The sequence below is a fragment of the Bos indicus genome, chromosome 10, assembly GCF_029378745.1.
Source record: "Bos indicus isolate NIAB-ARS_2022 breed Sahiwal x Tharparkar chromosome 10, NIAB-ARS_B.indTharparkar_mat_pri_1.0, whole genome shotgun sequence".
NCBI lineage: Eukaryota > Metazoa > Chordata > Mammalia > Artiodactyla > Bovidae > Bos > Bos indicus.
In genome coordinates this window covers 85936841-85952961 of record NC_091769.1, presented here as the reverse complement: position 1 = coordinate 85952961, position 16121 = coordinate 85936841, and the positions used below count along the sequence as shown (strand labels likewise).

General features: G+C 44.5%; 1 protein-coding gene across 1 annotated transcript in view; it reads left to right on the top strand.

The window, feature by feature from the left end:
* The first annotated feature begins 21 nt into the window (after positions 1-21).
* The window catches only part of PROX2 (prospero homeobox 2), a 30185-nt gene continuing 14085 nt past the window's right edge, over positions 22-16121 (top strand). The window contains exon 1 of the mRNA XM_019969242.2: positions 22-16066. The gene's annotated coding sequence lies outside the window, so the exon portion shown is untranslated. The remainder of the gene's footprint in view (positions 16067-16121) is intronic.

The window sequence follows — 16121 nt, the reverse complement described above, 5'->3', positions numbered from 1 at the left end:
GGGCGGATGGCTGTCCGGACCGAACCACTGGCGGGCGGAACGGGGGGGCCTGCTGAGGCTCAGGCCGGGCCTCCCGAAGGCTCCTGAGACCGTCCGGCGACAGATCGCCCCCGCCCCGGGGTCCCATCCTCCCCGTATCTCTCCGCGGAGAGTTCGGATAAACTGGGCGCCCATCTCTCTTGGGACACCCCCCACCCAGGGCACCGCGCCATTCCTCCCCTGCATTCCCGGGGGTCAAAAAGCGGAAGGTAGCGTGGGCTTCTTCGGACTCGGACCTTGGCTGACGTGTCTGTGCGATCTTACACTTTGTGTGGACTTGGGCAGGTGACGTTGCTTCTCTAAGCCTCAGGTTCCTCCTCAAAGATAGAGCAGGGGGGGAAAAAAATCACTTCGCTCGCTCCCTAACCCCGGAACAAAGAAACGGAGCACCGAGGAACCGCTAAAGGGCTCCCATTGCCCGTTAACTGACCTGAAGATGTTCACCAAGCCTTCTTCTGCATCCTTGTCTCCTCATCGTCCCTTCTCAAACTCTCTCCAGCTAAGCTGGTTGTTCCTCATACCTCTTGCGCGTTTTGGAGGCTGTTCATTTGTCATTCTACCCCTAGAATATAAACTCCATGAGATTAGGAACCTGGGCTATCTTGTTCACTTCTTTTATCTCCGGCCATTTATTAAAATTACAGTTTTTGTTGAAATATTATTGACTTGTAGCACTGTATACGGAGAAGGCAATGGCAACCCACTCCAGTACGCTTGCCTGGAAAATCCCATGGACGGAGGAGCCTGGTAGGCTGCAGTCCATGGGGTCGCTAAGAGTCGGACACGACTGAGCGACTTCACTTTCACTTTTCATTGTCATGCATTGGAGAAGGAAATGGCAAGCCACTCCAGTGTTCCTGCGTGGAGAATCCCAGGGACGTCAGAACCTGGTGGGCTGCTGTCTATGGGGTCGCACAGAGTCGGACACGACTGAAGCGACACAGCAGCAGCACTGTATAAATTTAAGATAGCGTAACTTGATTTATGCATCTCATGAAGTGATTATCACAAAAAGTTTAGCGAGCATCATCTCAGCATTCAAAAAACTAAGATCTTGGCAATCCATTCCTATCACGTTATGGCAAATAGATGAGGAAAAAATGGAAACCGTGACAGACTTAATAAAGTCTCCAAAGTCACTGCAGACGGTGATTGCAGCCATGAAATTAAGAGACACTTGCTCCTTGGAAGAAAAGCAATGACAAACCTAGACAGCATATTGAAAAGCAGAGAGATGCTTTGCGGATAAAGGTCTATCTAGTTAATGCTATGGTTTTTCCAGGAGTCATGTACAGCTGTGGGAATTGAACCATAAAGAGGGCTGAGGCTCTCCAATTGTGGTGCTGGAGAAGACTGTTGAGAGTCCCTGGACTGCAAGGATATCAAACCAGTCAATCCTAAAGGAAATCAACCCCAAATATTCATTGGAATGACTGATGCTGAAGCTCTAATACTTTAGACACCTGGTGCAAGAGCCAACTCTTTGGGAAAGACCCTGATGCTGGACAGATTGAGGGCAGGAGGAGAAGAGCACAGCAGTGGATGAGATGGTTAGATAGCATCACTCACTGACTCAATGGACATGAGTTTGAGCAAACTCTGGGAAATAGTGAAGGGCAGGGAAGTCTGGAGTGCTGCAGTCCATGGTGTCTCAAGGAGTCGGACATGACTTAGCAACTAAACAACAAATCATCTCATATAGATACAAAATTAAAGAAAATTAAAAAAAATGTTTTTCTTGTGATGAGAACTCTTAGCAGTTGCGCTCTTTAAAACATTCATATATATTAATAACATGCAACATAATTTATCATATTGTACATTGCATCCCTAGTACTTACTTATAACTGGAAGTCCAATCCCCCTTCCTCTGGTAACCACAAGTCAGATTTCTCCATATGTTTGTTTGTTTTTGAAGTATAATGTATCCCTAGCACCTAGAACAGAGATTGTGATAGTTTAGATGTGCAGTAAAATTTTCTGGGCTGAATTGGACTGCCCTGCTTCAAAGTGAAAGCACATGGCACTCCCTCTATTCTTTAGCTTCCCCTCCCCTTGAAGCCCCAGGCTCCTGAGTATTCACTTTCATAGTTCACTTTTCTAATAGAAAAGGTGTTCTATAGGCTTCTGGTTGAATTAAGAATGAATGAATGTAAAAAAAAAAAAATGAATGAATGAGCCGCTTGATGCCTACTCATGTTGGTTTCTTTAGTTGAGTCCACTTGCCTGGTCCTTAGGAACTTTCTGGTGCCTTCAATGATGCAAACCCTGAAAGCACTTCCACTGGAATTCTGGAAGGGTGAGCAGAAGCCCTAACTTGAAATAGAGAAAACATCCTTGCCCTGCCGCTGCCCCGATCAAGTCCTCAGCATCCTTCACCTGCTGCTGCTGCTGCTAAGTCGCTTCAGTCGTGTCCGACTCTGTGCAACCCCATAGACAGCAGCCCACCAGGCTCCCCCGTCCATGGGATTCTCCAGGCAAGAACATTGGAGTGGGTTGCCATTTCCTTCTCCAATGCATGAAAGTGAGAAGTGAAAGTGAAGTCCCTCAGTCGTGTCCGACTCTTAGCGACCCCATGGACTGCAGCCTACCAGGCTCCTCCGTCCATGGGGTTTTCCAGGCAAGAGTACTGGAGTGGGGCGCCATTGCCTTCTCCGATCCTTCACCTGCATTATTTTAAAAGGCTTCCCCAAAGAACCCAGGAGGCCACTCCCAAATTCTCTTAACTTATTCTCCACACCTGTGTCAAAGATGTCTTTGAAATGCAAATCTAATCCTGTCATTTCCCTGCTTAAAGTCCATAGGTACATCTCCCTATCAGTGGGATAAAGTCCAAACTCTTCAGTTTGATCTGGCTTCTGGCTATATTGTAATCCTCTCTCAGTTCAGTTCAGTTCAGTCTCTCAGTCGTGTCCGACTCTTTGCGATCCCATGAATCGCAGCACGCCAGGACTCCCTGTCCATCACCAACTCCCGGAGTTCACTCAGACTCACGTCCATCGAGTCAGTGATGCCATCCAGCCATCCATCCTCTGTCCTCCCCTTCTCCTCCTGCCCCCAATTCCTCCCAGCATCACAGTCTTTTCCAATGAGTCAACTCTTTGCATGAGGTGGCCAAAGTACTGGAGTTTCAGCTTTAGCATCATTCCTTCCAAAGAAATCCCAGGGCTGATCTCCTTCAGAATGGACTGGTTGGATCTCCTTGCAGTCCAAGGGACTCTCGAGAGTTTTCTCCAACACCACAGTTCAAAAGCATCAATTCTTCGGCGCTCAGCCTTCTTCACAGTCCAACTCTCACAGCCATACATGACCACAGGAAAAACCATAGCCTTGACTAGACGGACCTTTGTTGGCAAAGTAATGTCTCTGCTTTTCAGTATGCTATCTAGGTTGGTCATAACTCTCCTTCCAAGGAGTAAGCGTCTTTTAATTTCATGGCTGCAGTCACCATCTGCAGTGATTTTGGAGCCCACAAAAATAAAATCTGACACTGTTTCCACTGTTTCCCCATCTATTTCCCATGAAGTGATGGGACCGGATGCCATGATTTTCGTTTTCTGAATGTTGAGCTTTAAGCCAACTTTTTCACTCTCCTCTTTCACTTTCATCAAGAGGCCTTTTAGTTCCTCTTCACTTTCTGCCATAACGGTGGTGTCATCTGCATATCTGAGGTTACTGATATTTCTCCTGGCAATCTTGATTCCAGCTTGTGTTTCTTCCAGCCCAGCGTTTCTCATGATGTACTCTGCATACAAGTTAAATAAGCAGAGTGACAATATACAGCCTTGACGTACTCCTTTTCCTATTTGGAACCAGTCTGTTGTTCCATGTCCAGTCCTAACTGTTGCTTCCTGACCTGCATACAGGTTTCTCAAGAGGCAGGTCAGGTGGTCTGGTATTCCCATCTCTTTCAGAATTTTCCACAGTTTACTGTGATCCACACAGTCAAAGGCTTTGGCATAGTCAATAAAGCAGACATAGATGTTTTTGTGGAGCTCTCTTGCTTTTTCCATGATCCAGAGGATGTTGGCAATTTGATCTCTGGTTCCTCTGCCTTTTCTAAAACCAGCTTGAGCATCGGGAAGTTCATGGTTCACGTATTGCTGAAGCCTGGCTTGGAGAATTTTGAGCATTACTTTACTAGCATGTGAGATGAGTGCAATTGTGTGGTAGTTTGAGCATTCTTTGGCATTGCCTTTCTTTGGGACTGGAATGAAAACTGACCTTTTCCAGTCCTGTGGCCACTGCTGAGTTTTCCAAATTTGCTGGAAATCCTCTGTACTCTAATCTGAACAGGAGATGGCAAGACATTCTAGGAATCAGCAAACTAAAATGGACTGGAATGGGTGAATTTAACTCAGATGCCCATCATATCTACTACTACGGGCAGGAATCCCTTAGAAGAAATGGAGTAGCCATCATGGTCAACAAAAGAGTCCGAAATGCAGTACTTGGATGCAGTCTCAAAAATGACAGAATGATCTCTGTTCGTTTCCAAGGCAAACCATTCAATATCACAGTAATCCAAGTCTATGCCCCAACCAGTAACGCTAAAGAAGCTGAAATTGAACAGTTCTATGAAGACCTACAAGACCTTTTAGAACTAACACTCAAAAAAATGTCCTTTTCATTATAGGGGACTGGAATGCAAAAGTAGGAAGTCAAGAAACACCTGGAGTAACAGGCAAATTTGGCCTTGGAGTATGGAATGAAGCAGGGCAAAGGCTAATAGAGTTTTGCTAAGAGAACCCACTGGTCATAGCAAACACCCTCTTCCAACAACACAAGAGAAGACTCTACACATGGACATTACCAGATGGTCAATACTGAAATCAGATTGATTATATTCTTTGCAGCCAGAGATGGAGAAGCTCTATACAGTCATCAAAAACAAGACCGAGAGCTGACTGTGGCTCAGATCATGAACTCCTTATTGCCAAATTCAGACTTAAATTGAAGAAAGTAGGGGAAACCACTAGACCATTCAGGTATGACCTAAATCAAATCCCTTATGATTATACAATGGAAGTGAGAAATAGATTTAAGGGACCAGATCTGATAGATAGAGTGCCTGATGAACTATGGACTGAGGTTTGTGACATTGTGTACAGGAGACAGGGATCAAGACTATCCCCATGGAAAAGAAATCCAAAAAAGAAAAATGGCTGTCTGGGGAGGCCTTACAAATAGCTGTGAAAAGAAGAGAAGTGAAAAGCAAAGGAGAAAAGGAAAGATAAAATCATCTGCATGCAGAGTTCCAAAGAATAACAAGAAGAGATAAGAAAGCCTTCCTCAGCGATCAATGCAAAGAAATAGAGGAAAACAACAGAATGGGAAAGACTAGAGATCTCTTCAAGAAAATTAGAGATATCAAGGGAACATTTCATGCGAAGATGGGCTCAATAAAGGACAGAAATGGTATGGACCTAACAGAAGCAGAAGATATTAAGAAGAGGTGGCAAGAATACACAGAAGAACTGTACAAAAAAGATCTTCACAACCCAGATAATCACGATGGTGTCATCACTGACCTAGAGCCAGACATCCTGGAATGTGAAGTTAAGTGGGCCTTAGAAAGCATCACTACGAACAAAGCTAGTGGTGGTGATGGAATTCCAGTTGAGCTATTTCAAATGCTGGAAGATGATGCTGTGAAAGTGCTGCACTCAATATGCCAGCAAATTTGGAAAACTCAGCAGTGGCCACAGGACTGGAAAAGGTCAGTTTTCATTCCAGTCCCAAAGAAAGGCAATGCCAAAGAATGCTCAAACTACCACACAATTGCACTCATCTCACATGCTAGTAAAGTAATGCTCAAAATTCTCCAAGCCAGGCTTCAGCAATACGTGAACCATGAACTTCCTGATGCTCAAGCTGGTTTTAGAAAAGGCAGAGGAACCAGAGATCAAATTGCCAACATCTGCTGGATCATGAAAAAGCAAGAGAGCTCCACAAAAACATCTATGTCTGCTTTATTGACTATGCCAAAGCCTTTGACTGTGTGGATCACAGTAAACTGTGGAAAATTCTGAAAGAGATGGGAATACCAGACCACCTGACCTGCCTCTTGAGAAACCTGTATGCAGGTCAGGAAGCAACAGTTAGGACTGGACATGGAACAACAGACTGGTTCCAAATAGGAAAAGGAGTACGTCAAGGCTGTATATTGTCACTCTGCTTATTTAACTTGTATGCAGAGTACATCATGAGAAACGCTGGGCTGGAAGAAACACAAGCTGGAATCAAGATTGCCAGGAGAAATATCAGTAACCTCAGATATGCAGATGACACCACCGTTATGGCAGAAAGTGAAGAGGAACTAAAAGGCCTCTTGATGAAAGTGAAAGAGGAGAGTGAAAAAGTTGGCTTAAAGCTCAACATTCAGAAAACGAAAATCATGGCATCCGGTCCCATCACTTCATGGGAAATAGATGGGGAAACAGTGGAAACAGTGTCAGATTTTATTTTTGTGGGCTCCAAAATCACTGCAGATGGTGACTGCAGCCATGAAATTAAAAGACGCTTACTCCTTGGAAGGAGAGTTATGACCAACCTAGATAGCATACTGAAAAGCAGAGACATTACTTTGCCAACAAAGGTCCGTCTAGTCAAGGCTATGGTTTTTCCTGTGGTCATGTATGGCTGTGAGAGTTGGACTGTGAAGAAGGCTGAGCGCCGAAGAATTGATGCTTTTGAACTGTGGTGTTGGAGAAAACTCTTGAGAGTTCCTTGGACTGCAAGGAGATCCAACCAGTCCATTCTAAAGGAGATCGGTCCTGGGTGTTCTTTGGAGGGAATGATGCTAAAGCTGAAACTCCAGTACTTTGGCCACCTCATGCAAAGAGTTGACTCATTGGAAAAGACTGTGATGCTGGGAGGAATTGGGGGCAGGAGGAGAAGGGGAGGACAGAGGATGGATGGCTGGATGGCATCACTGACTCGATGGACGTGAGTCTGAGTGAACTCCGGGAGTTGGTGATGGACAGGGAGTCCTGGCGTGCTGTGATTCAGGGGGTCGCAAGGAGTCAAACACGACTGAGCGACTGAACTGAACTGACTGGCTATACTGTAATGCTCTCCCTACTTGCACACCCCCATTCTCACGGCTTCTGAGCTTTAATAGCTTTATTGCACTCCTTCACACCTTTGCCTGGGCTGTTCCCAACTCCTGTTCCCCTGCTGTTGCTGTTGTTGCGTCGCTTCAGTTGTGTCCAACTCTGTGCAACCCCATAGACGGCAGCCCACCAGGCTCCCCCGTCCCTGGGATTGTCCAGGCAAGAACACTGGAGTGGGTTGCCATTTCCTTCTCCAATGCATGAAAGTGAAAAGGGAAAGCAAAGTCACTCAGTCATGGCCGACTCTTAGCAACCCCATGGACTGCAGCCTACCAAGCTCCTCCGTCCATGGGATTTTCCAGGCAAGAGTACTGGAGTGGGGTGCCATTGCCTTTTCCTAGGCACTCCTAATCATCCTCTAAATACCTTTTGAATCCCTTCTGAATCCCATGTAGCAGAATTAACATCTTTTCTGTTTTTCCAAAGCATGTGCCTGTGTCTCTACATTGCAATGTAATAACATTTTTACCTGTCTGTCTCCTCAACTGGGAAGAATAGCAGGAGGAAAGAGTTGACTGTGTTTTCCTGAATGCTCTGCACAGGATGCAGTCTCTGGTATTCCATAGGTACTCAATAAATACAAATGGAATGAATACATACTGCCATGCTGACAACACTGATGGATGCAGCTAAAGAATCCAAAAACAGTAATCAGGAGTCGTGGCAATCTTTGCAGTGGTAGCTGTTAATATTTCTTAATAGCTACTTAATTTTTGCAGTTTTCAATAATTAGTTTTTGAGATTCTCATTGACAGATTAGAAGCTCAGGCCTGGACAATGTGGCAAAGCATTTCTCCTGGAGTTTCAGTCATCACCCAAGTTAATTAGATGTTACAGTATCAGATACTGCACACATGTAGGAGTGTACATGTGTGTGTACACATGTATGTGGTAACATGTAAAGTTTATCTCACAGGATAAAGGTAGAAACTAATTTTCTTGAAATTCTCATATAAGCTCCCATGGAGCCCAAGGTCCACCCCAATCAGCTTACACCTTCTGTATTTAAAGCCTCCCAGGACACAGCATCATCTATTGGGACAGGAGTTGATGACTACAAGTTCATAAACTTGTGTTTATGGCAGGGGTCCTAAGAAAATTTTTAAATTTTTATGGTAAAATATATATTCAAAATGGCATATAAAATACATGTGTGTGATTTAAAGGAAAGGAATAAAAAAGAATACCCATGCTCACCATGCAACTTAAGAAATGACAAAGCCCTGTGTGACCCTCCTTGCTGGTCATCCCAGAGTTAACCCCTGCTATACTGGACTATATATTAACCATCTCGTTTTCATCGCAGTTTCAGTACATGTTTTTGGCTCTTTAAACTGAGGAAAACATGTGTCTACTTTCAAATTGTACAAGAAAAAAGTATGTATTTCTAGGAAGAATAAATGGCTCAGTTAATTAAAAAAAGAAAAAAAAACACCGCAGAGAGGACATGTGCATGCATGCTCAGTTGTGTTGGGTCTTTGCAATTGAACCTATGTCTTCCTGCATCAATAGGCAGATTCTTTACCACTGTGCCACTTGGGAAGCCCCACAAAGAGGGCAGCTCAGCCTAAATAATACACACAGTCTAATTTTTCTTTAACTGAAATCCTCCAGTATTCGTAAGTGTGGCCTGAACTTCACACTCGCATCCTTTCTTACATTTTTCCTAATATTTACCAGATGGTAGATGGGGCTAGAGCCTGGGGTCCATAGAGACTGTATCTATATTCTCTTAGTATTCTCATGATACCCAGATTCCATCCATCTATCTCTTCATTCATTTGTAATTAAAAATAATGGATAGATAAGTACTCAGCAATAATCTAGACATTTTGATCTATTTTTAAATGCAATATAAATGGAATCACAGTACCTGTATCATTCTGTGACTTAAGTCTTTCACTCAACATTATGTTTTGAGGACTTATCCATGGTGAATTGAGCTTTAAGCTCATCGATTTTCATTGCTGTGTTTCACAACATTCACTTTACTTCCCAAACTGAAGGAGAAGTTGCTAAAATTCAAGTGATGTTTGGGGGAAGTGATTTGGTCAGTGAGTTCTCCCCAGCTCTGCCAGAGAAGGGGGCTTTGGGCCCAGCAAATGACCTCCCCTGCGGTTTCCAGACCTCTGCTGGACGGAGAAGTCACATAGCTTTCCTGCAGAGCTGAGATGCCGTGTTTTTGGTGCTGAGCTGGTTTCCATATCCTCAAGAAACTTGAGGGACAGGGAGAAAAATGATCCCTTTGGTGCTGACTCCCTGGAGAACCTGGAAGCAGAGGTCGGGAGGGCTATGTAATGGGAGAAGCTGGATAATTCAGTCTCAAAATTTCAAGAGGCTCTGTGGATCCTTAGGCAACAGCAGAAGAGATGGCATTTCAAGAAGGTCCTCTCTGAACTGGCTCTTCTGCGCATCTGAGTTGGGGTGGGAATGGGAGATGGCAGGGGGCAGCCAACCAGCTCCGGCCTCTATCTGCATATTCATCAGCCCCTCCCACCCCCCCACACTGGTTGGCTGTGCTAGTCAGCCCCCACTGTCCCCAGTGCCTGCGGCTGCTTCGGCTGCTTTGGCTTCGGAGCTGGGTCTGTCAGATAGTGCCTTGCCCTGAGAAGAGGTGGGAGGCTTCCCTCACCCAGCCACAGGCACCTGGCCTGCCTGGGGAGGAAGCAGGGAAACCAAAATCACTTCCTGACCATGGCTCTGTGCCCAAGGCTGGTAAAGGGTGGGCTGCTGCAGCTCCTTGGATGGTGAACCCCACCTGGCTGAAGAGCCTAGGACTGGACCTCCCCGAGGGCATCTTCTCCGTGAGTAACACCCTCTCTTCTGTTTACCTTGCTCAAGTACTTTTTTGGATGACTATGGAATGCTTGCTATGAAAAATTTCAAGTATTCAGAAAAGTGTAGAGATAAGGGTAACTATACCCATCTATACACCCTTCACCTAGATTAATCATTGTTCACATGTTGCCGTATTTGCTTCATCTCCTTTTGTTGGCTGAAACACTTTTAAGCAAATCACAGACCCTGAAACTTTTCACTCCTAATACCTCATTCTCTAATACCCTGGAATGCATCTCCAAGCGGGTTTGTTTTTTCATTTTTTTAAGATTTGTTGATGTGGAAGTCTAGAGTTTGTTAAGACATTTCTTCTTCTTTATGGTTTGGTTTTTTGGCCCCAAGGCATGTGGGATCTCAGCTTCCCAACCATGGATCGAACCCACACACCCTGCATTAGAAAGTGAAGTCTTAACCACTGGACCACCAGGAAAGTCCCTTCAAGCAGGTTTGAAGCACTTCTTTCATTAGATTCTCAGACAGTCTTGAGTGAGGGAGTGATGGCCATCCCTATTTTAGAGAAGCAGACAAGGCAGAAAATGTGGCTTGAGGGCAAATGGCTGGGAGTGGAGCCCAGACCTACTGACCGTCAGCTCAGCGCACCCATCTCAGCCGCAAGAAAGGGACTCTCCCGCTGAGCTGTGTCGTTCTAGACAGCACTGACACATGGCAGCCACTGTGTAACCTTGGGCATGTCATGCCACCTCTCTGGGCTTCAGTGGCCTCATCCATAAAGCAAAGGCCTGGCTTGACGATCACGGATCGTCAGTGATGTTTTCACTGATTTTCAGAAAATACAATGTAAAGAGTTGTGTGTGTGTGTGTGTGTGTGTGTGTGTGTTTTAATGAAGCTGGATATTATGCCAGTCCTCTTTTTTTAAAACAGGGTGGTTAAGATTCTTTTTTTATGAAATAAAATGAGAGTAGATTTCAGTCTTTGTACACTTATTTTTTGTGCCCTTACCTGCAAATAAAGTGTCAGCAACTCTCAGGCTGATCCTTTTTTTAATGATTACTTTATTAATGATTGAAATCTAAAAGTCTGGAAACACTGTGCCAGGGCATCCCTAAGCCCATTCCAGTGCTAAAGTGCTAAGACTATGGGGCCTCCCAGACCTGCCCTAGGGGGAAAGGAAGCTTCAATTTAAGAAACACCTATTATCAGTGCTAGAGAGTGCAAGTTCAGGCACTGGGCATGTGTTAACATCTGCAAAACCCCTAGGAAATGGCATTGTTATCAACGCCATTTCACAGACAAAGAAACTAAGGAAAGAGGCAAAGTTAACTTGCATGAGAGCTGGTGAATCCAGCACCAGTAGATGACTCCATAATTCATGAGCACTAGTCACACGGACCACCAGGGCTTCTGAAGTGATTATATCTCAGTCTGTCAATGGTCAGGGCTGTGCCTACTGGGCCGTCAGTCTGACCTCCTCTCACCATTTCCACTATCGGCCAGTGCAGCAGGGAGAGCTACTCAGGGCTGGACCGGAGATGAACGGGCGCCTCTGCTCCTGCCCACAGCCACAGGAGACTAATGCAGGGGGCCCCAAGAAGATGAAGAGAGGTGAGGTCATGTGTGAAAACACCTTAGTAGAACATAAAAACGCTGTATGTCTTTGAGATATACCACCTAGCACAGGTCTTAGGTGGCAGCTAAAGCTTGCTGAGCCTGCTAAGGACTTGGATGGAAAGCTGTTCAGAAATACTATAGGTCAGGCAAAAATGCATTTGTATATAAACGTGTGATTAAGTGATCGTTACTATGAAGCACTGGTGGTGGGCCCTTAGATCTCATGATAATCTGCTCAGGAGAGGCTGTTTCAGGATAAGGCACTTCCTTCCATATTTCTCCAACCATCTTGGGGCAGTGATCTACTAGGCTGGTCCAGTCGAAATCCAACTGAGTCTAGGAAGTGAATGAACAAAATCCTGCAAAGACAAACACTACATTTTCCCAACCCAAACTTGGCAGGAACATTATCAAGGAAGTAACAATAAACCTCATCTAAACCTTGGGCTGAGCATCAGTCACAGGGATGAGAATGAGTCAGTGTCTCTTGGGCTTCACATGGTGCCTCTTATCTAAAGACTCCCCATGGCCAACCTTGTTTTATTGACTGGTTCTCAGTGGCCCTGCTGGAGTCTGGAAGAAGTGTTTGCTGTTCCGCCAAGTGTGGACACATCACAGAAGGAGAGACATAGCCTGTGAGCTGCTGGTCTCACCCTAGCCCACCTTGTGGGCAGCTCTTCCCCTTTGTCCTCTTGGGGAAGAGCTTTTGGGAGATCTCGAGAGCGATTCCACGGAAGGGCACAAACTCATAGGGAGAAAGGTTCTCAGGTCAGGAGGTGATCTGTGTAATTGAGAATACCCCAGACACTGACTTTTCAGCTGGTGCCCATGACCTCAAACACTTCAACTGAAAAGAAATGACACAGAGCTTCTTTCTTATGTCTGTTATTTACTTGAAATTCAACCTCGCCCGCATTTCACCCTTTCTAGTTATAAGATCCTATATAACTTTGCAGTGATCTTATGAGGCCTGAGTTCTGTGCTTGTGTTTGTGGCTGAATTTGCTTCTCCAGTGGGGCTTTTCCTGTCTGGTGCCCAGAAATGTATGTCTGGGAAAGAAAAATGCCTGTTTTGTTTGTTTGTTTTAATAGATCCTATTTTTTAGAGCAGTTTTAGGTTCCTGGCAAATTAACCAGAAAGTACGGAGATTTCCTATATATTCTCTGCCCCTAAATATTCACAGCATCCCCTATAAATGCAAGTTTTTAATTATTCAAGGCAAGGGATCCTTTTTTAAATTACGAGAGTGAGAACATACTCATTAAAAATATGGAAAATACAGAAAAGTTAAAAAAAAAAGAAATTGAGAAAAAAATTACCTAAGGTTCCATCACCCCCAAAGAAGTATTGCTAACAATTTAATATATTTCCTTCTCATGCTTTTTTTCTTTGTATTTTTAATGTGATTTTTCTCTCCCCCTATTTATTATAAAATAATATCCTACAAACTCTTCTCAAACATGATTTTTTAAATGACTGCATGACATAGCATCACATAGATGATACATACTTTATAATTTATTTAACCATTCTCTAGTCTTATAAATAATAATAAGGTAATCATTGTTACATAAATCTGTGGGTATCACATCAATTTTCTTTTTTTAATTTTTAAAAATATATTTTATATTTTTAATAATGTCTTGATTTTACTTCTTAGATGTAGAGTCATTGACCCAAATGGCATAAACATGTTTAAGTTTCATAATATATGCAACATAACTATTTCTCCCCAAATATATGAAAAATGAGCAAGAGATACAAATTATGAGATAACATTTTCACCTATCATGTTGGCGAAGATTTAAAAGGCTGACACCGACAAAGAACTGACCTGCTCAGTGTTGGTGAGGATGAGATCATATGTGTTCTTTTAAAGATATGTTGGTAAGAGAGCAAACTATTTAAAAGTATATGTACAAGTAATGCATGAGTACCTTCTGATGAAACTTCAATTAATACAGAAATATACAGTTAAAATTAAAAATTCTCCTTCAGACCCTCATCTTTACTTCCAATCAGTTGGTACATTTCTGGAGAGCAGGTGGATGACAAGTATGAAAGTTTAACATATACCTAGTTTTTGACCCAGAATTTCCACTTCCAGAAATGTAACATAAGAAAATAATATGTTTCCAAGGATATAGATAGGCGTGTTCATCTCAATACCATCTCAATAATAATAATAAAAATAGCTAACACATCAGCAACTGACTATGTACCAGGAACTGTTCTAAATCCACGACATACATTAACTCATTGGATCCTTACAACAGCCCTATGATAACAGTGCATACTATGGTTATTCCTGGTTTAGTGAGAGGAAGGCTGAGTACCAAGAGGTCCCAAAGCTAGTAAGTGGCTCTAGGGATTCAATCTGGGCAGGCAGCCCTATGTCTGGGTCACGGAGTGGCCACTCGTGGTCTCCTCCGCAAATGAGCTCCATCATCAAGTGCCCTCATCCCTGCCAGCTGTGACCATGGGTTTCTGTCGAGGTTCCCACCAGCCCACAAGCAAGAGCTAGGCAGCCAGCCGCTCCAGCAGCTCGGCTGGTGGCCACCCATGACCATAAGGGCTCCCTGGGTTTCACTTTCAGTAACAACTTTTGCAGAGGTGCCCAGTACCCTGGGGACACCAGCCCCTACCACCCCAGTCCCCTCAAGGTCAACTCGGGCACTGATGGGCCACATTCTTTTTCAAGAAGTCCACACCCCTATTCATGGCCACAGTGTTGAAGTCCTCAGTCCCCCAGCGTCCAACTGCATGGTCACCCGTGACCTGGCTTGGAAAACCATGAGGAAGCAGCAGCCTGTTGGCCAGCCCAACAAAACCAATGCCAGGCCCCCGTCCAGAGTGGCCACCTCCAGCCACCAGGCTTCCTTCCAAGGCTCTAGGCACTAAGAGCCCTGCCCCACCCCTCCCCTTCCCCCAGCTCCCCACCTCAAGACTTCACAGGCAGTAGCCAGCAGAAGCAGCTCCATTCTTTAATATCAAAACAGCAGAATGCCAAAAAGGAAGTTAAGAGGATCTCCTTCTTTACTATTCCAGCCACACAAGAACCTTCCCGACACCCCATAACTCTGTGCCTGGCACCAAGTGGAAAGTCAACCAGCAAAAAGTTAAAAAAAAAAAAAAATCCAAGCAGACTCCAGGGTCCATGCTTTCAACTCCTCTCTACAGCTATAACAATGAAAACAGAGGAAGGAACCTAACTGTCCCTAGAAAGGGGCAGAGAAGCCTGGTGGGCTACTGTCCATGGGATTGCAAAGAGTTGGACAGGACTGAGCAACTAAGCATATACACACACAAAGAGAATTTACCAAATAAGTTATGGTCCATCCATACAATGGACTACTATTGGCTTTTTCAATGTTGCTGTAGATTAATATTCTTTGACACAAAAAAGGAACAATGGAAAGCTACAGAACTATGTATTTATGATTCCATTTTATTTTTTAAATAAATAGAATTATGAAAATTATGGAGCTTTATACACAGAGAAAAATTTCAGAAAAAATGATGAACATCAATATGTTGGCTGTGATTTTTTTTTTTTCTGGGAGGCAGCATTATAAGTGTCTTCTCCTATTAACACATTTCTGTATTTGGGAAGTAAAATGATCCTGTATTACTTTCATGACTTTCACTTTTCAAGAAAAGCAGTAAACCTATTTTTAAAGGGCTGTGACAATGATCATTTCTATCGGTGAGTGTGAGAGTGCTGCTAGTTAATTTTCAAACAGACAGCATCGCTGCTTCAAGCCACACCCAGATCCGGGACTGGGGCAGCAGGCTGGGGCAGCAGGCTGGCCCAGCATTAGAGGTTTCCTGTTTCTTGGCTGCCCGGATGCAGAGTTTCCATGGCTGTCCTACGGAGATGGGCGTGGCCGTCTCTGGGCAACCGGCCACGGCAGTGTCTGGCTGGACTTCCAGTTTCTGACATCAAAACATTCTTGCTGATCTTTGCTTCATCAGATAGACTGAGTCCTGTCCTTTACTCTGGTGGTTGTGCCGTCCAGGGCACGTGGACTACACCGAACACCAGAAACAATACCTTCAGTAACCCACAAGGGAGATTTGGCAGTTGGTGGCTCTATGCTCTTCTGTCTGTCTGTTTCTGTCTCTCGGTCTGGCTGTGTTGGTTTTGTTTCATGCACAAGGCTCTGCGCTTGGCGTTGGAGGGATCTGAAATACCGCACCTCTAATGAGGAGACAAAAGTCAGTCCAAATAAAGTGCTGAGAGAATATGTGAGCACAAACCTGTTTGGTGACAACTGGTGAGCAGGCACGACTTGGAGAACTCAGAGCGTGAAGTGCGGGGGAGACACGCTGACTGCTTCAGAAAGGAGCAGGCGTTTCAGTTCGGTTTTAAAAGAGGAGTAGAGGCTCATCAGGTGAGAAAGCAGAAGGGCCTCCCAGGTGGAGGGAGCAGCAGGTGTGAAGATCTGGAGCATGAAGCAGTTCGGTGAGCTCAGGAAACACAGCCCAGGAGAGTACAACACAGGTAACGGTTGAGGGTAGGGGCTCCAGAGGAGTTAGAGTAAGACCGTGGTTACCAG